The sequence below is a fragment of the Protomyctophum bolini genome (genome assembly GCF_963924005.1).
Source record: "Protomyctophum bolini genome assembly, chromosome: 2".
NCBI classification, from domain to species: domain Eukaryota; kingdom Metazoa; phylum Chordata; class Actinopteri; order Myctophiformes; family Myctophidae; genus Protomyctophum; species Protomyctophum bolini.
In genome coordinates this window covers 14,432,028-14,454,528 of record NC_137863.1, presented here as the reverse complement: position 1 = coordinate 14,454,528, position 22,501 = coordinate 14,432,028, and the positions used below count along the sequence as shown (strand labels likewise).

Here is a 22,501-nt window from a genome sequence, read left to right as displayed (position 1 = left end):
AAACTCCAGCAAATTATGTGCTTCTTGTTCAGAAGTTATATATTTTTTTCTTTTTTAAAGCAGGCCGCTCACTGGAGGTAATGAGAGAGTGAGACAGCCCTGTACTCAGTGTGTCTTCATCAGCAGAAAGTTGTTAATAGGATTTATGTGTAAAGCCATCTGCTCTCCAGATACACGTCAACAAGAGGAACCAATAAGAGCTCAGGAAAGAAGGAGATCGAGGCCTTGTTGATTTGGATGGAAACAAGGAGATGCCACTATATCCCCAAGTTGGAAAAAGCCCAGAGAATATGGCAATCTTAAGGAGCTCAGGTTACTTAACACTGAGTGATAAATGCTTTGCATTTGTGATCCAGTTTCAATTGTGTCCAAAGCAAGGACATTTTGCAAATGATATTTTTAAGTAAATGAAAAATATAAATAAATACATTATCCTGCTTGTACCCGAATGAGTAAGTGACAAATTATTGATTATATGTAAGCAAACAAACAAACAAACAAATAAATACCCGCTTCTGTTGTTGCTCTGAAGAATCATCACCCTCTTGAAACCTAGGGCAGAAATGTCATATATAGCAGTTTAATAAAATAATAAATAACACAATATTATATAATACAAACACAAATTGGCAATTTCTTTTATCAAATTGTATGACTGCAAGGTTTTTATTCTGCATAGAAAGGATTGCTCTGTTGCTTTGAGAAATGTCCTGTTTAAATTAAAGAAGAGTTCATCCTCAAACCATGAATCCAAATAGTCTAGTAATTCAACTTCTACAGATAAGATATACATAGACATTATACAGTAGGCAGGAGAAGCCGACAATGGCCATAAACCATTTGTGACAACCAGTAGTCATTTGGAAAGGCCTTCATCCACCCCTTCCCAAAGCTGCATCATTTAGCCTCTGTGGCCCAAAGTGTTATGCTGACATTAACAGGTCACACAGGGTGTGGGAACTGGGCCACAGTAATGGCAAATTCATACATACAGTATTTAGTATAAATTAGGCTTGTATGCCTCACAGCAGAGATTCAAGCTTTCCCCTGGCACTCATGGGTTTAATGCCACTTGGCTAGCCCCAATGGAAACTGGGTGTGGTATGTTATTAATAGCCGTTGAGAAAAGTGTGCCGAGTCAAGTAGGACCGTAGGGAAATGGAAAGGCACGATGCTCAAATAATGTTTTCCTAAACTCCGTCAGCTCGAAAGGACTGCAGGTGAGCAACTCAAGTTTGAGGTTAAGCAGTGATACTGATATTGTATAACTCGCATACGGTACACTCAAGATTCAAAGTATCATCAGCTGGTATAATTTTCATCACAGCAACCCTCCTTCTATTGTAATGTGTTTTAAGACTATGGTCAATTATGTCTAATTGATCCAGGACAATGATAAGTGAGGACAGAGACGTGATAATTAAATGGTCTGCATTTCTACAGTGCTTTTTTAATGTGAGTTACTTTTACCCATTCGCAAACACAGATGATTTTTAGGCAACCATGCTGCTCATCGGGAGCAGTTATAGGGGTTCGGTTGGTGTCTTAAGGCCTATGCATACTCCAGTTTCCAGTGATGAGGTGACCACTATTCACCTAAACCTGGAGTATGCATATTAACTCAAAGAAGCCAAGAGGCACTGGGTATTGAACAGGGAACATTCTGGTTCCCAGGCTGGCACTGCACCTCCTGAGCCACTGCCGCCCCATGCTGCCAATATACTGTAGGTCCCAGTAGCCAATTGAATTGAGTGCATTGCGGTTATGCAGCCGTTTGTCTTGGGCATGTTGTTCAATATGTTCTGTAGATCATGGGCATACTGTAGCCTACCTGTCATCAGTCCAGACCTCTTTCAGAGTGTTCTTTTGGAGAGGCATGATGGCATGTTGGACAGTTGTAGGAAGGGTCCGGATCCAAGTTTTGCTCTGAATGAATGAGGAAAAGTATAATAAGCATTGACCAAAAGTAAATCAATGAATTCAATTGAACTGATTAAAACATGATTACTAACAGTAAAATCCTAATTGCCCTAATCCTAATAAGTGTAATAACACAAATAGCCGACTTGAACAGACATATACACAGTAGACACGCTATAGGCCTACTTACTACATGCACGCACGCACACACGCACACACACGCACACGCACGTGCGCGCGCACCTATCTCTAATGTGTGCACACTACCTTATTCTGTGAGCAGGTAGTTGTCTTGCAGATGGACGTGCGGTCTCAGTTCTCCGGCCATCTAGTTTGTGAATGTCCACAACAGTCCGTCCATATCCTGTGTAGACAGGGGTCACATGATCGGACTCCTAAGAGGATTTGTAACAAACCGACGGGTCACCCATCCACTACTACCCTCTCCACACACCCTGACCCTACAATTCGGATTACCCTAATCAGCAACACACCATCTGGGAGCATTTTCTAGGGGTTTTCATCAAAAATGTCTGCGTGTGTGTGTGTGTGTGTGTGTGTGTGTGTGTGTGTGTGTGTGTGTTTGCGTGCGTGTGCGTGTGATGGAGGGGGGGGGGGGGGGGGGGGGAATTACAGAACATGTGACTTTTCTGGGTAAATGCATCAACTCTCCTCTAAAGATATACTCTTGCTGTGATTGTTACAAAAAGCAAAGGCTACAATCAGTCTTTGATTTGATCAATGTCTCCCTCTCCTGACAGCAAGATGTAATTGCATTAATGTCTGATCTAGCTGAGTAGAGACTAATGTTATGTAATGTTCCCCCTAAACCCTCAAGCCCTGAACCCTCACAGACCTAAGTGACATCACCTGGAGTGCTGCAAGGGCTCCAAAGGGTACAAAAGGAATGGGACAGCACTTCAAGTAATTAAAAAAAACCTCTTAAGGCCTATTCTCTAGTTTTAGGTGATAAGGTGACTCAAGCCCTCATCTTTACATGAACATGCGTCTAAGTCAGTGAGTCTTTAAGGGGGGATATGCAAACTACAGTCTGCCCTGAGATTGCATAGTTGGGTGTTCGAGCCCCGGCCAAGTCATACTAAAGAGTAAATAAAGACTATACAAATTGTATGCAAATAATAACTCTCTGCCTGGTACCTCTGGCACCTCTCTCGCTCTCTGCTAAGTCCCTGCAGTATACTTGTGTCATCTCCATGGTGTGATAACTTGTACAGTCAAGCTGCCTCACACTAACAGGATACCTATGGGCCACATGGCTCTGAAACTGTTGCCAAATCTACTTTCTAAAATACAACAAAGATGGCAGATACTGTCCAATCTGGTGTGCTTCAAATCACTTTACTGACATTATCAACTAGTCAGTGTCCTATGACTGAAGCAGGTAATGGCTATGGCCAGGGCACTAACTTCTCCCGATGAGAGTGGTACCTGGTACGGTACTGATACCTTGCATGGTTGCTTCTGTTTCTTTGTGTGAATGTAATGCACAATGTACAGCACACTGGATAAAGTCAATAATGCAGAGAATTTACCCAACACCACCCAGGGTTGAAATTTCTCAATGGAAATGTTTGGAGAAGACCAACTCAAACCATTGCAGATGCATACTGTGTTAGCATTACCATGCATATGGATTGGTTTAAAATTACATTTTATTCATTCAAAAAAGTCCCGGATTTTAGCTTTTAAAAATGTTTTAAGGGGATAAAGTTCAATACAATTAAGGGTGACTCCTTCAGTCAAGCACAAGATGGTGCTGTATCTTTGGAGACCGCAAGCAATGCAATAATCAGCTAAGGCGCCAGGGGGCACAAGAGGAAGAAATAAGCAATTATTTTCAAAGGTTTTACATTTTGAAAATGAGGCACTAAACTTTAAGTATTGTTTTGAAAGCTGAAAAGTCATAGTCATGGTCATTGTGAAATGAAAAGGACAGTCATTACAGTATTGATCATAGAAGTGGATCTTTGTCTGTTCTCGGGGTCTCGGAAACAAAAGGAGAGGACATAAAGGAAATCACACACAGCTGAGATGGTAGGAAGCAGGAACAGTCATTTTGCTTTGTAGGTTTATGCAATAAGACCAGAGCTCTTTGTCTCTCCCCATGCACCGGTGTCCTGCGCCTCACAATGTCCAGCCTGTTGACAAGGGGAGTCTGGACTAATGGCTTTGCTGGCATTTCTGCAGCAAACGCTTGACAGCAACATGGCAGTTGGCAGGCAGCCTAAGGAGGGCCAATGACCTCAGGGGAGTCGAGGAGAGGCCATCAAAATCTTAAAGGGACAGCAACTGCAGTCCATATCTGGCCACATCACTGCTTTTCTAACCCTATTTCACGTTGAAACCCGTGTGTTGTTAGAGGACGACGGTAAACAGCGAGAGGCAGCGAACGGCAGCCTCAGGGAGGCCATAAAACCAGTTCCGTACTACATCAACAACTGTAACAACAAACCTGGATGAAATGAAAACACATTCATCAAAGTTACGGCAAAAAATGAACCATTGAAAACAGTTGTCCAAATATGAAGTCATGTACATACAAGGTAGGGTGTTCCAAGTGGCGGAGACACGAGTTTGATGGTGAAGGGAAAGGTGGTGATGTTTTAGTTCATCTATCATGTGTTTAGTGCTGAAGCAGCAGGTTGGTGAGGACATGAACCCAACGTGGCACTGTAAAGCCTGGTGAATCATCAACACAGCGGGCCAGTATCTCAGGAAGGGCAAACAATGAAGACCAAACAGGAAAATCTGTTGAATGAATCCTTTTCCCAAAGGGGGGATCATACAAGAGACATGGTACATGTGTGTGTGTGTGTGTGTGTGTGTGTGTGTGTGTGTGTGTGGGGGTGTGTGTCTGTAATACACGGTTAAATGGATAGTTTTGGGAACTTCAAATATTCATTTGTGTATAATCTAATTCTTGCTCAAACTCACTGTCACAGGAGCTGCAGTGTCGGATTTCTATCACTCTCAGCCAAAGTTATGTCTTGATTTGCACACATGTGCTCTCCATCGGGCCATATGTCATCAGGGTTGTCTGCTTTTGCGAGGAGAAACGACACACATGTTGAAATGGAACAAAAGTTCCCCAAGCAGGCCCAATGAATACTGTGTCAAATCTAATAAGGGGCAAATTGAGAACATACTCTTCTCTCTCTCTACCTCTCCCCGATCCCTCTCTCCCTCTCTCTCTCTCTCTCTCTCTCCCCCCCCCCCCCCCCACCCTCTCTCACAAGACTCTCTGGTGTCTCCGCCTGCTTAATGAAATCTTCTCAACTAGAAAAAAAGGCAGATCATATTAAGACCGAACAATCCACAATACATATTGCCTTAGAGAGATCTTATTGTCCCATGAGAGTTAAAAAAGGAGAGGAAAGAGAAGGCGGATTCCGCTAATATGTACAGCATTTGGGGCGATGCCATTGTTGTGATTGCTGTCATGCAAGCAGGACCTGGCAGTAAAACAAGCTAGGGTCCCAGTGGAGAGGGTGTCCTCTGAAACTGGCGCCACATAGACCATTAAGGCCAATTGATTCCCTGTCAATACACAAACATAGAAACAGATGCAGACTTGTGGACAGATGAGTATGTGAGTGGTTTTGATATGCGTGTGCAAATTCACACACACACACGCACACAGGCACACAGGCACACAGACACACACACACACACACACACACACACACACACACACACACACACACACACACACACACACACACACACACACACACACACACACACACACACACACACACACACACACACACACACACACTACGTAGTCATTAGGTGTCATTAGCGCTAACCACCATTTGGGTTAGGGTTGAGAGAACTGTATGGTTTTGAAATTATCTAGCAATCTAGACCACTTTTCAGTTCTTCTCAGACATATATTTTGTGGTACTAGAGACACACTTACTATAGAAGAGAAAGAGGGCATTACTGTGAATGTTCAATAAGATGCCTAACATACAGCACAGTAGCAGCCGTCAATTCACAATCTACTGATGATAATTTGATGACGGCGTCGTTCAGCAAACCCTCCAAAATAGTCATTCTTGCAAATCTCGTCTGCATGGCAAGCTGTACAACAGCAGCTGCTTTTGCTGTCATCTCTTCATCTCTCTGCAAACCTTGTCCGAGTCCCTCCTCATTCCACAGATACTGTACGTAGCTGCATGAATGGTCAAAGTGTTTCTGTAATCCACATAACTGCACACAGTTAACTGGACTATACCGATTGGGGTTCTGTGAGGGGAAGCGCAGAGGGGAAAAAGCTTAACTGGACTATACCGATTGGGGTTCTGTGAGGGGAAAAAGCCTGGTCTGTCTCCCTGCCAGAACCTAGCGGATACTGAGGTTCTTAGCTGTGGTCTTAACCTGACAGTGGTGGGAAAAGTACTCAATTGTTTTACTTAAGTAAAAGTATCAATACTGCAATGTAGAAATAAGTAAAAAGGCCGGAATTCAAAATGTACTTAAATTTAAGTACAATGCAGAATTCAAATAATAATTTTGAAAATAGCGCATTGTGAGCAAAAATTGTACTTAAGTACAGTACCTAAGTAAATGTACTTAGTTACTTTCCCCCACTGTGATTGGGGTTCTGTGAGGGGAAGCGCAGAGGGAAGAAACCTGTCTGTCTCCCTGCCAGAACCTAGCACAGATACACTATAGCATGAGGTTCTGTCTCCCTGTCAGAACCTAGCACAGAGACACTATAGCATGAGGTTCTGTCTCCCTGTCAGAACCTAGCACAGATACACTATAGCATGAGGTTCTGTCTCCATGTCAGAACCTAGCACAGATACACTATAGCATGAGGTTCTGTCTCCCTACCAGAACCTAGCACAGATACACTATAGCATGAGGTTCTGTCTCCGTGTCAGAACCTAGCACAGATACACTATAGCATGAGGTTCTGTCTCCCTGTCAGAACCTATAACACAGAGACACTATAGCATGAGGTTCTGTCTCCCTGTCAGAACCTAGCACAGATACACTATATCATGAGGTTCTGAGCCGTGGTCCGAACCAGAACCTAGCACAGATACACTATAGCATGAGGTTCTGTCTCCCTGTCAGAACCTATAACACAGAGACACTATAGCATGAGGTTCTGTCTCCCTGTCAGAACCTAGCACAGATACACTATATCATGAGGTTCTGAGCCGTGGTCCGAACCAGAACCTAGCACAGATACACTATAGCATGAGGTTCTGTCTCCATGTCAGAACCTAGCACAGATACACTATAGCATGAGGTTCTGTCTCCCTGCCAGAACCTAGCACAGATACACTATAGCATGAGGTTCTGTCTCCCTGTCAGAACCTAGCACAGAGACACTATATAGCATGAGGTTCTGTCTCCCTACCAGAACCTAGCACAGATACACTATAGCATGAGGTTCTGTCTCCATGTCAGAACCTAGCACAGAGACACTATAGCATGAGGTTCTGTCTCCCTACCAGAACCTAGCACAGATACACTATAGCATGAGGTTCTGTCTCCCTTTCAGAACCTAGCACAGATACACTATAGCATGAGGTTCTGAGCCGTGGGCTGAACCTGATTTTAGTATCAGGTGTTCAGTATTACTGCAAACAAGGACAATTCGCTGGTGTCAAACACACTGTCGATCATAACACAGGCAGCCTACCAAGCACAACTGCTCAAATTCTTTCCTGTGATTGTTCAACCTTGTGTCACTCTCTGCATTGTCCCGTGTATGTGCCAAAAAACCCTCCCATTTGGCACCTTACCCAGAGAAATAAACCTTAAGAGTAAACACAGTGTGATTCTGTTCTGCCCCTGGTGTGATACAGTGGCGTGGCCATGGGGACAATGTCCTGACATGACACCTGTACAGACACACAGCTGAACAAAGACATCACACACAGAGCACAAGCAACACAAGGGAGCGATGATGAACACTGTGTACTAGTAGGTCACCGTTTAATCATTCACGTTTTGATTTTGATTTTTAATCTTGGATTAGTATTAGTTTGATCAAATTCTGAAAACAAGCCTGTTTTACATTCCCCTCACCATAACAAAATGTACTGTGGCTATAAATATTTTGACACAAAACTACTGTGGAAGTAGGAAGTCGCATGGCCATATAAGAGAATCCCTGCACCACCCAGAACAGAAATGAGGGCAAAGCTGTGAGAACCCTGTGTGAACTGTAACCCAAGCAGCATTCAAGTCTCATGAGAACTTGACATACATCTGAAATGGAGAATGAATCCAGGAAGCATACAAGTACAAACTACAGTGTGTGTGTGTGTGTGTGTGTGTGTGTGTGTGTGTGTGTGTGTGTGTGTGTGTGTGTGTGTGTGCGTGCGCGTGCATGCATGCGTGCGTGTGTGTGTGTAATGTGTATCTGAATGGTTTGCAAAGACCATCTCCTTTGCGAGATGAACCATGGTACCTGTGGATCCGTAACAGAAAAACAGTTGCCTTACTGAACGGGCATCACACATGGCATGGCCATGAGAGCAGAGAGTAAGCCCTGGGAGTAGATACTGCCCTGAGACCCCGGGAAAGGGTGGTAGAGAGAGAGAGAGAGAGAGAGAGAGAGAGAGAGAGAGTGTACTGTGTGTGTGTGTGTGTGTGTGTGTGTGTGTGTGTGTGTGTGTGTGTGTGTGTGTGTGTGTGTGAGAGAGAGAGAGAGAGAGAGAGAGAGAGAGAGAGAGAGACAGAGAGAGACAGAGAGAGAGAGAGAGAGAGAGAGCATAAAGAGCCAGCTTGCAGACTTGTCCCCAGTGTTTTTGGAAACAGGCAGCACTCTTTTTGAAATGGTGCCAATAGAGGCTGGCCCAAGCCGTTGCAGCTGAAACTTTTACAAGCTCAGTGCTCGCAGAGCAGGAAGAGAGAGACACAGAGAAAGATTTGTAAAAGAGTGTGTAGCTTCTCTCCCTTTCAGTTTTTCAACCTGCCAGAGAGATCAACGTTTCTTTGTTCATTTAGAACTGCAAAATCTATGAGCAAACACTCGTTTTGTTCTGGAGAGAGGATCTGCATGAGAGGAGATGGCATTTATATGTGAGGAATATGATTTGTAAGAACAAATATCTAAAGAGACAATGACGTCACAGAGGAGGCTGCCCTGGATAATGCCTGAGGAGATACTGTACATGAGTGAACGAGGGTCTGACTGTGGTACTTGTGGTTGACACTTGAAATGAGAGCAATGTGCACGCTTTGGCTCGGTCGGACGTGGGATTATTTTGGTGTCTCACTGTCCTTGGTGAGGGTCCACATGGGAGTCAATATTTTAAATATTAGTAGTGCTGTTTTCTCCTAGAGGTTGACCCCTTTCCTTATTACATTTTCTCTTTACATCTTTCATGCCACTTCTTATTTGCCTGAGGATGGTTACTACAAACTGAGGTGAAAGTCTGCTTCTTCACCCCTACCATTTTCCACGAATGTTGACTGTAAACACCAGGTTTTCACACGCTGCCATGGCTGAACTTGATCAAACGGCTTAAAGCTATTTCGTTTTTTTTTTAAGGTCCATGCGACAAATCAAAACAAAAACATAGGCAGGTGCAGAACAGCTAAAGACGTCTGGACATGACTACCGAAAATGGGAACCGAGAGGCATGTTCTACCTGGGACAGATGCCAACTTCTGACAAAAGGCTTTACTGCGTGGCTCAGGAGGAAGCCTTCAGCTTCTCTTTACACTAAAATGCATCAGGAATATCTGGCATAAAATTGTTTGGCCTACATAAATCTGTCAAAGCTTTTGGCATCATATCCAGACATGTAAGTACCCATTCTGGTACATTAATCCTATAGCTTGCTTCTCAGTTCTCACCCACCGACCCCAATACCCCTCCTATCTTACTAACCCTCTTTCACGCTTGCTCTTTTGCTCTTTCGTCTGCAACCCACAATCATCAAGTGAGATATCTATTTAATGAAACATAGCCTACAGGATATGTAACTTGAAACGTTTCCTCCGCTAGGTGGTTTACTCAGCTAAGTCGTTGACATTCGCATCAAAGCAAAGCTCAGTTTAAACAAAGCTGCTGTACTCTACTGCATGCATGCTCTGCTGACTGCATCTCAAATCTTTGGTACTGTAAGGTCTGTTTCAGAAGGCTTTTATGACCTAATGCGTTATTTCTCGCTCTCTGCCCCCCCCCCCCCCCCCCCCCCACCGCTCATTCTCTCTCTCTCCCTGTCTTTTTCCTCTTGGCAGCAGGGCAAAAGTGGGCAGGGAGAGAGAGGAGGGCATGGCCCAGAAAGAGCTCTCAAGCCCCAGCCCATGTTCGAGTGGGGTTGCTTGCTAGTACACTACGCAGTCTTTCCCTCATCTTGCAGGCGAAAGAGAGGGATGTGGAAATGCATTCTTGTCTCCTCTTCACGCCCGCCTTTTCCCCCCTTCCTTTCCACCACCATGGCCTAATCTCTACGGGTCAACACTACCCTGTCCCATACAAAAACTCAGCTCCAGGTATTTCAATTTTTTGATACTGCTTCTTGTTTGGGGCCGTGTGATTCCTGTTTCTGGTACAGCTCTCTTTTTTAACTCTTTCCTTTGCACTTTTACATTATACTCTATTGTCACCTTCCTGCTGTACACGTGTCTGCTTCGCTTTCACCAAACGCATTACTCAAATCTCTGCACTTCTGTGTGATTGAGGCACACAAGTTTTGAGATACATTTTAACAGCTTGAGTTTTCACGTGTTGAAGCGTTTTAGAGAGCCATCAGAGAACCAGAACGTCCTTCGACGTTGAATGTAATGAACAGCGAGTTTATGTGCAACTATTCGACAGAACACATGAAATGTTAATGGTAGTGCAATTATTAGGGCTAAAGTGTATATTTAAATATAGGCTGGAGAGCCTAAACATTCTACAGCTCCAATTATTGCAGTACAGTGAATTCATTTTGTCCCAATTGGATGAAGCAATTACCGCCAGGAAATACTTTTGAGATAAAAGAGGTTAATCTGCATTTAAACTAAACATTTCTATTATTACTGTAGGTGAAATGTGCTGCCAGCTGTACAGCATATGTCAGTTACAGTTACAGAGCCATGGTAACATCATCACTACAATATGTCCCATGTATTTTGTCACAAAATAAAAGCATCATACCCTGGAACAATAACTATCCCCATGTATCATGCAGGTACACCATATGTTTCTTGACCTGCTCTTGATTGTGCTGTTGCTGTTCCACAGACCTGTTCAGAAACCAGTATGAACCAGATCCCTCTGATGCAAGCATTGTTCTATGCATGAAGGGGCTTGTATTGTATCATTGCTAGGGTCTCCATTTCAGATCAAACCATTTTCGGTTTTATTTAGGCTTTCCCCGACAGCAGAAGAAACAACACGACAAATTTGATTCGCTCCTTTTTGAAAATCGCTTTGTTCGTTTTATGAGCGTCATATTTCTTCTTATTTTTTTCCTTTCAAACAATGAGTCTGTTTTATGTGTTCTTTGCCTGAACATTTTGACACACATAATTGCCCGTGAGAATTTGTGTGAAGTTTTCTTTGCTTAAGTCTGCACTGTGTGCGTGTGTGTGTTCTTCTGTTTGTTTGTGAGAGAACAACATAGCATGACAAACTGTAATGTGAAAGGGCAAGTTGGAAAAAGGGGGAAGGTGCAAGGAGGATGGGCAGAGAGACAGAAAATTAACTTATTTCCTCCTCCCTCCATTCTCCTCAGATGAACTCGCTCTACTGCTTGATGACATGTTTTTTGGAAAGCCATTCACATCCTCAGCTATTTGCCTGACTCTCCTCCCCCTGGTTACTGTGACACTGTGGTTTCTAGGATCAAAGTCAGTTTCTTCGGCCTCGCTCTCTCTCTCTCTCCACAGTATATCCGTATATGATCCCGTTTTCTTTTTTAATAGCAAACCAGATTCCAACTCAAATTTGTTCGACTCTGCATGTTTTATAGCTGTGATCGACCCTTTTCCTAAAAATGCGTCAGAGGGACGCTAGCCCTCCTATATATATTGATGTATATTTTTACGATAGTTTCTGAGCAAATAGGCATAGTGTCCATTTTTGTCCTACACAAACTCCCATTAAATTCCCATTGACAATGAATGGAGAATTTTACAAACAACCACATATGACAGGGTAAAGGTCTATTTGTACTATTGTTTTAGGTGATAAGGTGCCCACCGTAAACTACAACATGACGTCATGCCGAGGTGGTAAGGGACTCACCGCTCACCCAAACACATCTCTCTGTTTGTAGTAACCACCGTTTCGTTGGTCACCTTATCAGCTAAAACTGGAGTATGAATAGGCCTTTAAAACAAATTAAAAAGTATTCGCAAACACTTTTTCACCCAGGGCAGTTGAGACTGATAGTGCATGAAGTGTTTCTCTATATTGAGTGGTGAGTACAGTGAAGGCTCGGTGAGGGGAAAGATTTTTCCACGGTCTGAAGTAGGATATACAGTACGAGTACATGACAAAGAATGACCACCCTGCCCCATCACTCTCATAAAACATCATGTGATAAACAAATCCACAATAGAGCACTTGAAAACATTTCAGAACTACTTCTTCACATGCAGACATTACAAATATCTTGTGCGCAAGACGTCAGCAATGGATAATTGGATATTATGCTAGGGACGGTGGATTATCTCATCTAAGCACCCTTCCAAAATTGCCCATAAATGATCAGTCAGACATGGTTACAGAGAAAGTCCTCTCGCATGTAGTGCAGCATGTAACATGATCATGAGCAATGCTTTTCAAACAACGGAATATTAGGAAATAATAATATGAAGAATATGAATAATGTGTTCTTTGTGTATATTATCATAATAGAAACTAGAATTTTGGAAAGTTTGGAGATTTTTTTTGGTGTATTCTGTATACTATGTTAATACACACAGCCAGTACGCAGCCTCACACCTACATTAAGCCGAGTCACACTCGCCTGAGTTTGACGTCGGTCGGTCCCATGTATGCCATCCCATAGCGGGATATGCCTATATGGCCATATCAGGTTTGTTTTATGTCTGAGTCATAGTGACATACCTGTATGTGGGCGTACCAGATTTGTTTATGGTTATGTCTGAGTTAGAGTGACGTCAGAGGGCCAATTTTAATATCTCTGCTGTCGGGCAGAAACCAGCTAACTCCTTTTTCAGGAAACCTATTTTTTTTTAAAAACAAAGCCTCATCAAAGTTTGTATTGTGACTTTATACAGTTATATTGTCATACATATTGCATGAGTGGGGGCAAGGTGATGGAGTTAGCTGCTTTAGCAACCAGTTTGAGGGTCCAATGAGTAAGCTGGTTTTGTCAGAAGCACTTTATTTTATAGTTTTCATTGGTTCAAATAGTTTTTTAACCAACACACAGATAGATGTAAAGGTGTGTTCAATAGCACTGATTTATGGAGAAGACAAATCTAAATCCCATACATATGGTTTGAAAATGTTTTCCTACATGCCCGGGATGCCAGGGTGAAGGTGGTGGCTAAACCATGGCAGAAAGGACATTTTCAGTACCATTTACTTTGTGTTAGTGTGCTGTTGATTATGTCAACATGCTGTCCATTTTAAGTGCAGGAGACAGCACAATATCTGTGCTATCTCATGTAGGGCCACGGTCACGGTGACACCTCCTGAGATTACAGCATGAAGTCAAATGAGGTCAGGCAGAGAGACACACTTCCTGTTTGAGGGCCGCTATTTTTGAATACAGGGCGTTCTCCTCTGCTGGAATCCTTTGACATCATGAATGGTCTTAAGATGTGAGGATAGTAAGTCATTATTTGTTTATTAAGCGAGTGGATCTCTGCTTATTTTAACTCTTGTTCCCATTCAGGACGGAAACCCCTTTTGGTGTTTTAAGAATTATGAAAATGAGGCACAAATCTTATATATATTCTTTCAGAGCGTTTTAACTCAAATCTTTGCTTCTGGGGGGTCCCTGGAACAACATATTTTCAGATGGTGGTCTGAAATACAGATAATTCTGGGGGTCCTGAAAACTAACGTTTTTAGAATCGGCCTCAGGTCTAAATGAGTTAATATTTTGAATATGTTTTGTGTCTCCATATGATGATGTTGTTTGATGATACGATACCTCTTGAGTATCTTAAGCGCATTCCGAACAGGTCAGCCAATCAAGGAGATTAAATATGTTCTTCTGGCACGCTTTATGTGGAACAAAGACAGTCCACATCAACAACGCTGGAAATGAAGATTATGACTGCACTGCCTTTGGCCAGGCAGATCAATATGAACAGCGTTACGGCAGTCTGATGCAAGTTAAGTAAACAGGATGTACTGCATCACAGATGAGGAGAGGATCTCTACTGTAGAGAGCAACTACAGTAGAACCTCAGACACAAACAAGACACACACTAGTCCAGCATAATATGGACAAAGTCAGTTATGATTATGAACACTGACTGGATCTTTCTCAGGATCAGATAGCTGGAGCACCCGACTCAGCACTATAGAACAGTGGTTCAGAGGACGGCACACTGATATGTGAAGTCCTGATGTGACACATTATTATGGCAATAGGCCTATAGTTATGAATTATATCTTTTAATTTCCTTTAGCCTATCAGTACTTTGTGCGGCGTAATTTCCCAATAGGCTATAGAGGAAAATTCCATACCCTAAATAAATATTTTAACTACTCAACCTGTCCCTATTTGGGGTATTTCATTTTAAAGGACCACTTCACCACTTTTCAACATATCTTCATATAATAGGTCCTCAATAATTGCGAACGCAGTGAGCACTAACTATGAGACCTACGTAGCAGATCATGTCTGTCTGTCTGTGTGTATGTCTGTCCCGCTGTTACGTCACCATGACTCAGCCATAACCATATAAGGAGTCCCCAAAGCAGCTATACGTCCAAAACCCAAATATGTACGAGCTGCGTTCGCTTCCCGCGTTTGCGCGTCTTACTTGTAATCATGATAAAACGGCACACATTTTTTCTACTCGGTCTGTGTCTCATAGTGACATCATCGATGGGGAATCCAAGCTAATAGAAACTGCAGGCTTTCTAGTACTGAAAAGTTGCAATACGATAATGGAAGCCATTGTTTTTCTAAAGAAATGGTGGCATTTTATCATGATTATTTGCGAACGCAATGAGCACTTACTATGAGACCTAGCAGATCATGTCTGTCTGTGTGTCTGTCTGTCTGTGTGTCCCCCCTTTGTGCCCATATATGGAGCTGAGTGATTTGTTTGTGATTGATGCAACACACTCCATATTTGGACGTATAGCTGCTTTGGGGACTCCTTATATGGTTATGGCTAAGTTAAAAACTTAAATAAAAAAAAACGTAACTTAAAAAAATAAATCTTAAAAAACCCCAAATATGTACGAGCTGCGTTCGCTTCCCGCGTTTGCGCGTCTTACTGGTTAGTGAGATAGGTTGAAAAGTGGTGAAGTGGTCCTTAAACTCCTTCAGCGCCACCTGGTGGTCACCAGTTTAGGCTTTGAGTGCCAATTCTCCCATTATAAAGAAAGAAAGAATTTGTAATTCTATTATGCATGTAATGTGCATGTCATCACCTATACACCAGATTAGAGGATTTTTTATTTATTTTTTAATTCCCAAGGGATCACGTCTTGTCGTCCGTGGCATCCGGTACATAATTGGCAATTAGACGTCTTGACGTTTATGGCTCTTAAACTGTTTTAAGAAAACATTTTTAATTTAATTTATTTATGAATTTTGAATTTTATGGTATAGACAGTGCGTTGTCCATTTGGTAGCAAGCTTTGCCACCATACATTACTGTGTTGTCACATACACCCATTTTGACATGGCTTCCGCTCATTGCTTGGCTGCCAATACTCTCCTCCCCCCGCAGCATTGGGCATTACCATGCTGCATCCACCACATCACCCCCTTTTTGACTCATTGAAATTCAGTTTGGCACACAAACAATGCCCAGTTCTTGGCACCTAATATTGAAGAGAGGCACATAAGCTCTTCAACCTCAGCCTTTTCCCTCACGGTCGCCCCCCACCCCTCGTGTTCTGCCAATCCACGTGGACCGATGCCAATTTGCGATTTTCGTGCCTTCGTCTAGACAAACCCAATTGTTCGACACCTGGGCGACAGAATGGATGTATTCAATAAGTCAAATGTTTTACCCATGCAGGGTGAGGACTGCTGCTCTGGGCTTCACTATCTGAGGGAACAGTGACTGACCATTTCATCGATATATCAATTGATAATTTTCCGATCAAGGGTAAGGGATCTGATTCCTGACTGTCTTCCTCTGTAACTTTCTGCAACGGATCGGATCGGCCATTTTATTTTCTGCAATGTTGTTAGGCAGTATGGTAACTGTGAAAGTCAAAACGTCACATCCGGGGGTGGGATGAAAAAAAGCATGGTTGTGCAATGTGCATGCTAAACAGCATAGGGCATACAACATTATTACAGTGGAATGTGTACTTTCCAATAGAACTGTACATTTGAAGAGTATAATATCATGTTGACAAAAACACGACTATGATGTATTTGGGGGAAGAAAATCAAAGATATGATTATAATATTCCCTAATACAGTTTATAATGTGAAAAGTTAAGAAGCCCAACTGCCTTTTGATAGAACTGATCTCATAAATCACAGTTTTGTGAAAAGATGGGTTGAGGGTTTAGCTGTCTTTTTAAATAAGAGAATTGTTATGCAACCGTTACATATTAAACTGTCTTTTAATACTGTCTTTCGGAGCAAAAGATAATGCCTGTAACTTTTTTTCGGGCAGTTGAAATATTATAAACAAGCTTGTTTGAGTCATGTTGGCTTCCCTACAATGCACTAATCACAACTACCATACCTGAGCCTGCACATTCAGGTGTAGGCCTATAAGGCCATTCTCTGTGACACATATTCACTTGAAAAATTACGATTATAATTTTTTTATGACTGGTTTTGTTGAGCCATGTATTTTCTTAATTTAGTATTCTGAAAACTCACTATAGCCTACAGTACATGAGGAACTGGCTAACAGAACTGCATGTTGTGTCTTACGTTACAAATATTTGCTCTGTCCTGACGGAAGAATTAGCGTGTATGGTTTAAAAATGAAGTAGTATTCAATGAATTAAAACAAACTTCACATAATTTCTAGAGGAGATGCAGGTACAGTAATGGCAACATCAGTAAATATTGTTTCTAGTCCACACAACAATTCTGGTATAAAACTTGAATGGGTTCTGACCCCCAGTGTGTCCCCTCTTGCATTCGCCAGCCAGTCAGAAGAGTTTGATACCATTTGCCATCTAATTAATTCAACATCTCAATTAAGGCCTCCCACTCTCTGCTGCCCCTGTGCCTTTTCATTCTGCCCCAGTGAGCATGCACTGGCACTCCCATGCAGCCAGAGTCTGCCAAAACATTTCAATCACTGTCTGCCTTAATTAGGCCAAAGAGGAATTCAGAATGTTAATGAACTGCCCAGCCGCTTTTCAACCACCATGGTTCACATGCTAATTTATGCAAAGCGTCAGGGCCTTTGCATGGTTTGACCATCGTCTACCATAACAGTGTCTGGGCTCAGTCAGCCCCAGCCAAAGTATGGTCCTGTGGGGCCCAGACGGCTCTACTCGGCTTGTATCCCAGACTTTAGTTGGCACAGTAAACAGGGTACTTTTTCAAAAGACTTGAAGTGGCTTTCAACGCCTCTGACATCGTAGAAGTGGTCGATATTTCCTGCAGTGTTCTCTGGGCATAGCCTATGATTATGAATGATTTAATAATCAACATTTATCTATGGTGATTAATTTGATCATTACGTCAATATCTAGGTTTTCCCCGTTGAATATGTGAAAGCAGAAGGGAGCAGTTAACAGGTCGCGCCACAGCTTGTCACCTCAAGCAACTTCCTAAAATGGCCGATGTACAGCCATTTTGTTTTGATCCATTTTCATTGCATTGCCTGCTGGCTGTACATGCTGAAGGGAGGCCAATGGGGAAAGTCATGTTCAAATTGAGCTATTTACTTCTGCCCGTTAAACAGCAAGCTTCCGTAGGGTAGTGAAGATAGAATGAAATAGAGTGAAATAGGCACTAATTATTGGCACAGCTTTCCTATATTGCACGCCAACCTCTCTGGATGCCAATGAGTTATGTTCTACACTTGTGTAAATTAGCACACTTTCCACATAAACAACAGTATATTTTGTCTTCAATTCACACGTCAAACTACTGTGCCATTTTTTTCCCATACATACCCTCATCCTTTATTTAGATGACAGTTTTGATGTCATTCCCATAATTCTATACACCTTTTAAGTTTGCAGTGACAGTGTGCCTAATCTTGGGAGGAAATTGGTCCTTGATAAAAGTATTACAAGACTACAGTACCTCCACCAATAGCAAGTGGTCATTATAATAATTTAGTGGGATTTGTGACTGTGTGTGTGTGTGTGTGTGTGTGTGTGTGTGTGTGTGTGTGTGTGTGTGTGTGTGTGTGTGTGTGTGTGTGTGTGTGTGTGTGTGTGTGTGTGTGTGTGTGTGTGTGTGTGTGTGTGTGTGCGCGTGCGTGCGTGCGTGCGTGCGCGCGCGTGTGTGTGTGTGTGTGTGCACATGTGACTGGAGCAGACGTAGAATACGCACATCGACAGGCTGGGTGCTGGGCTAAAAGAAACTTCAGTAGATTGGATGGAGGCCGCACACCACAGGTAATAGCAAGACGTTCTTTATTGAGATACTGACGCACATGTGACTGACCTGACGAAGATCTGTGAAGATCGAAACGTTGTCGATTCAATAAAGTTATTCTTTACCAAAATAATGGTGTGCGGGCCCTATACCTCCTTCCATGTGTGCACGTGCGCCCACTGTTTTATGCGAGGAGCTATATTTTTTATTGTATGAAAATAACCATGTGTGTTTATAGTGCTGCAGTTGCATGTGTGCATGCATTCGTGTGTATTTGTATGTGATATCTGTTTGTGCATGTGTGCATGTTATGTGATGTGTGAATATGGCTTTTCACCATGCAGTTTCAGGACTCTGAAAGTGATCTCTTTATGGTTAACATGGTTGGAAACCAGAGGAGCCGAGGTCATTTGGCGATCTGTGAGCTTGCCGCATTGTTGTAGATTGGCTATTTTCATTGTGCAACAAAGTATAAATTAACCGAAACCATAGGCTACTTAGCTGACCGGGCTCCCCCAGGGCTCTGCACTTTGTATGCTCCTTATTCCCACTCTACAGACAAATCTCTTCAGCTCACGAACATATCGCAATGCAACATCTAACCATATGTCTAGCTTTCTAGCCTCCCAACAATCTAACAGTCTTTTTTTCTTATTTTTTTCCTCTTCCAGTTGGACTGAAGCACGTTGCAACCCCTCCACCGATCCTTCCGACACAAACGCTCTGTCCTTGAGGCTGAGGTAGTAGATTGAATAGTTGTGGGGTTTGTGCTCTCCCTCTGAGATAACTATACAATCTACTGTCTTTCCTAAGGAGACAGGCTGATCAGCTGTTACACTCACGACACACACCCTACTCTGAAGGGCAAGGTGGTCCACGAGTCATGTCCTGGAACGTGTGGATGTTATTTTTATCTCATTTAGAGTGAACCCAATAGGCTATACGAAAAGGAAGAAAACATACACCAGCATCAACAGACACACTAGGGTGGATTGAGTTAGCCTAAATTAATAACAAATGCTCTCTGGTGCAGTAGATGGATGTAACATTATATTACATTACCTTTAACCACTTAAACCCTATAGAAGTTTACCACGGCCAACCCTACTTGGTCCCCTCCTTTCCTCGACCCCCCCCATCTACACCAAATATCTCCAAAAGTAGCAAAAAGTAGCCAATCTACAAGCTCACAACGCATCAAAACACAGCCCTGTGAGCTTCCTCTGCTATTGTCACAGAATGTTCACCTATTATGCCCAGAAGAGAGGGATGCTAGGGTTCATGTGGTTATAAGTAAAGGATGATGTTGCTTTTTTGCCAATGGTTTGCATGGGTACATTGAATAAGGTGAGCCTACAGTGATGACTGGGACCTGGCAAGGTGAGGTAGTAGGTTGTATAGTTTGTGGGAGGGATCAAATCCTATTCAGGTGATAACTATACAGTCTATTGCCTTCCTTGAGAGGTGCAATGAACATTTGGAACATGGAACTCTCAATAATGAAGCACTGAGACTCTCTGATCAGGCTCGCTGGCTTGAGGCACTTTTGTGCCATCTGGTGGGCAGGAAAAACAAGTTTTCTCCACAACTTCCGGCTCAGAATCCGAGCTTTACTAAAGTTAAGGACCAATATCTGGTCAAGCACATCAAAGTATAGCTACATCTTTTTTTCCTTCTTTTTTTGTATTTCTATTGAGGCTCTGAAATTTCACAGCTGTTCGATCGCAATTCAATGAAGTATAGTTGAAAATAAAATAGCCTAACAACACTGGATGCTTTATTGAAATATAGTTACTAATTTAGTTCAACCTTTATGTTATGTTTGATACAAAAGCACAGAAAACTTTGGATAATATTCTAAATATAGATGTATTTTGTTTGTTTTTCACACTTTAAAAGGCAATACAAAAAAAATGTAATGTTCTTTGTTATGCTAATAAATTTGTAATGCCAATCAATCCATGGGATGTCTCTTATATTAAAACTATAGTAGATACATAAAATGAATCCATAGCCCATAAGATGACATGAGTTTTCCCTAACCATAATAATGTAACATACTGTCTGTACCCATATCCTATATTAAAACTAGAACTGCACTCATACATGCTTTTATTTCAACCCGACTTGACTACTGTAATGCACTGTATGTTGGTGTTACCCAAGCCTGTCTGTCACGACTAGTTAGTCCAAAACGCGGCCGCTCGCCTCTTAACAGGGACACGGAAGTATGACCACATCTCCCCGATCCTTGCCTCCCTACACTGGCTTCCTGTGTGTTACAGGATCCAGTTTAAGATTTTAATGTTTGCTTTTAAGTCTGTAAATGGGTTGGCACCTGTCTATATATCGGAACTCCCAAAGTATCAACAAGGGCCCTGAGATCGACTGACCAGTCACTTCTCAAGATCCCTAAATCAAAGCTGAAATCCCGGGGGGGATAGGTCATTTTCTGTTGTACCCACACTGTGTAGCACCGTATGTTTTTGAGACCACCGCTACCGTAGTCAAGTTTGAAAAAAGGACGAAGAAAGGCGCAACAGTTTTCTCAGTGCTTCAGCACCATCACGTCTGAAAACTCACTTGTACTCCTTGGCATTTGAACATACTGATTAAGAGTTGCCGCTTCCACTGCATTGTGTCCTTATGTTTCCCTGTTTATGTACTGTTGTTGCTTTTTTTCTTTTTCTTGATATTCTAGTATTTCTTTGTGTACAGCACTTTGTTTCAACCTTGTTGTATAAAAATGTGCTTTATAAATAAACTGGATTGGATTGGATTGGATAGGACTACGTCATCACTCTCATGTCACTACGACTCGGCCATACCAAGACGTTCCCAATGCAGCTAGTGACCAAATATGGAATGTGTTGTCTAACCTCAATGTGTCGTCAATCTAGTCAATCAGTCAGCTCCAAAACAAATCACACTCATGTGAAGTGAGGGACATGCCCACTATATTTATATCGGCCACATGACATCTCACGCTGTCAATGTTTGTTTAACAGTTTTGTTTAACAAACATTAAAAGTCCATAGTCTTCGCTGCCATTCAATTAACGTCATATGTGTAAGTGCTCTAAACAAACATTTTCCAAAGCCATGCATTGGGTGCCACTCAAAAACAAAACATTTAAAATAATAAAAACTTTTGACAAGGAATTAGAGATACAGAGATATATGGGCATCAGTCGGATTGGCGGTTATGAAGATATCCGCATTAACTTATAATCAGTCAGATCACTTAAACCCTTAAACCTAGCAATTTTTCAAACTCGATAACATAAGAACATACCTCCACCGATTGTCTGCATAGAGCGCCGAAGTCCTGACGTTACTCACTCATCCCCTGGTTTCCCCTGGTTCACGGAAGTCATTTCTCTATGGAGAATAACATGGGATCATCTTAAAATCGTTCCATATAAGCATTGTGGTCCAAAAATAAACAAGCTGTCTCTGCCTTATTGTCAGGGAGGTGTCTCTGTATCGTTTGCGACAGTCAGTCACTCATATATGATACAGTCTGTTTCTAGCGAACATTTAACTAATTCAGTAGCAGTAACAATAGCGTTTTCTCTCAGTCAGTGTACGGCCTGGATGACATGTCTATTTGTCAAACACCGTTTTTATATGAGGCAATCTAAAATCCCACTATGGGGATTACAATGCAAATAAAAAGTACATGAACCCTTGGATTTGCGCCCTCTACCGATATTGACATCAGACTTCGGTGCTCTATTGTGACACAGACATGTTCAGAGGCTTAAAGCTGCACCATATAACTTTCCTGTTCTACCCCTTATCAAAAGGGCTGAAATATTAACCACAGAGATAATAGAGCCTGCCTGCCTGCTCTGGGGAGAGATGATATGGGAGGGCTTTTAATTTGATGTCAAT

At 42.3% G+C, this 22,501-nt stretch overlaps 2 long non-coding RNA genes across 2 annotated transcripts; one reads left to right on the top strand and one right to left on the bottom strand.

Moving 5' to 3' along the window:
• Positions 1 to 509: 509 nt before the first annotated feature.
• Positions 510 to 2,279, bottom strand: LOC308334733. The gene is made up of 3 exons (XR_013965913.1): positions 2,188 to 2,279; positions 1,832 to 1,926; positions 510 to 552 (listed from the first exon to the last, which is right to left on the bottom strand). It is a non-coding gene; the product is annotated as an uncharacterized lncRNA (long non-coding RNA).
• A 7,308-nt stretch (positions 2,280 to 9,587) lies between these two features.
• On the top strand, positions 9,588 to 21,394 carry LOC308322679. The gene is made up of 3 exons (XR_013964741.1): positions 9,588 to 9,719; positions 10,159 to 10,413; positions 19,277 to 21,394. It is a non-coding gene; the product is annotated as an uncharacterized lncRNA (long non-coding RNA).
• The last annotated feature ends 1,107 nt before the right edge of the window (positions 21,395 to 22,501 follow it).